The sequence below is a fragment of the Mustela nigripes genome, chromosome 2, assembly GCF_022355385.1.
Source record: "Mustela nigripes isolate SB6536 chromosome 2, MUSNIG.SB6536, whole genome shotgun sequence".
Classification (NCBI taxonomy): domain Eukaryota; kingdom Metazoa; phylum Chordata; class Mammalia; order Carnivora; family Mustelidae; genus Mustela; species Mustela nigripes.
The window spans coordinates 79332994-79335082 of NC_081558.1; positions in this window are offsets into that span (position 1 = coordinate 79332994).

The window sequence follows — 2089 nt, forward strand, 5'->3', positions numbered from 1 at the left end:
AGAAAGGAAAACATAAAATTAAAAACTCTAAGCGGATTACCTCATCAACTCTACTCTATCCTCCAAAAAACTGTCCTTAGGCATCAGTTTCTGTAAAAATTAAATTTACTAAGGAAGACAATTTAAGTAATTATATTAATTAACAAGTGTCAGAGCACCAGTATTTGACAGTTACCTTGACACTGTCCATGTGATTGAAATAATTATCAAAACTTTCCTTTTATTTATTCCATTAGCCCAGCTAATTTATAAGCACACCCACACTTATTCCCTATAGCCTTCTTGCCTATAGATTTTATGGACTTAAGAGACTTAGATTCCTTTTTTTTTAATTTTTTTTTTAATTTATTTGACAGACAAAGATCACAAGTAGGCAGAGAGGCAGGCAGAGAGAGAGGAAGGAAAGCAGGCTCCTCTGTGGAGCAGGGAGCCCGATGCGGGGCTCGATCCCAGGACCCTGAGATCATGACCTGAGCCGAAAGCAGAGGCTTTAACCCACTGAGCCACCCAGGCGCCCCAAGATTCCATTTTTATATGTAAAAATTAAACAACTGAGGATTTCAGAAGCAACAGAAAAATCAATACCCATCTAACAGAAGTTGTAGGTAGAAAAAGACTGAATTAGAAAGGGAAATAACTTCAAGAAATAAACAGAATAAAGTTTCTTCAAATTGAAAGGGTACATGAAGTGTCAAGAAGAGATATTAAAAAAAAAAAATTAAAGACCAACACCTAGTACATTTTGGTGACATTTCAGAAAACCAAAGATAAAAAGAAAATCCTAAAACTTTCAAAGGAAATAAAAAGATAGATAGGTAAGTAAGTACATATCAATCAGATGGCATTGTACCCATCACTGTAATCCTGGGTATGGAAAAACAATAGAACAATATTTTGAAATTATGTTTGATCTGTAATTATTAGGCAGTCTTTTAAGAATGAGGGGGAAAATATTTCATAATATTCAAGAACTCAGAAGGTTTGTAACCTATGAACTCTCTGAGAAAACAAAAATGTCTAGACAACATGCCTAAAGGAAAAGAAAAGCAAGAACAAAAAATGAACCTAAAAGATGATGCAGGATAATAGCAGTCGAGTTACCTCAGAACATGAGAGGTTGTAAGGAAAGGAGGAAAGGAAAAGAATTAAAGACATATTGAATTATTTCAGTTTTTGAGGGAAAGTAATTGGTAGGAAAAATGTAGAATTTAATATGCATATTAATGTTTATTTATTTATTTATTTATTTATTTATTATTTTCAGCATAACAGTATTCATTATTTTTTTCACCATACCCAGTGCTCCATGCAATCCACGCCCTCTATAATACCCTCCACCTGGTACTCCAACCTCCCACCCCCCCCCAGACTTTTCCAACAGTAGAAAGGAAGGGTATGTGCAACTTTAATAATCCTCCTTAAGCAATACATTACTAATAGGAGCTATAAAAAAAAAAGACTGAAAATTGTCTGAATGAGAATGCAAAACTCTTATAGGCAAACAAACCATGAACAGTATTAAAATAGCAAAGAACAGACAAGCTTCACATGGGGAGAAAATATTTTCAAATCATATGTCCAATAAATGATTTATTCGCAGAATATATAAAAACCTTCAGAAATCATCTGTAAGAAATCAACCCAGTTTTGATGTGCAGATCACTGGGACCCTTGGCTGGCTCAGTTAGTAGAGTAGGTGACTCTTGATCTTGGGTTTGTAAGTTCAGGCCCCATGTTGGGTGTAAAAAGTACTGAAAAACAAAATCTTTTAAAAAAAAGTGAAAAAAAATAATGAAAAAATCACTTAACAGACACTTCAACAAGAGCTCGATATGCAGAAGACAATTAGACATTAGGCATTAGAAAAATGCAAATTAAAATCACAAGATACCACAGGATACATATTGTGTTTTTTAAAAACTTTATTTATTCCTTTAAGAGAGAGAGAGAACATGGGCAGTGGAAGGGAGAAACAGACTCCACACTGAGGGAGCCCAATGCAGGGCTCCATTCCAGGACTCTAGGATCATGACCCGATCCAATGGCGGACACTTAACTGACTGAGCCACCCAGATGCCCCCACAGCGTA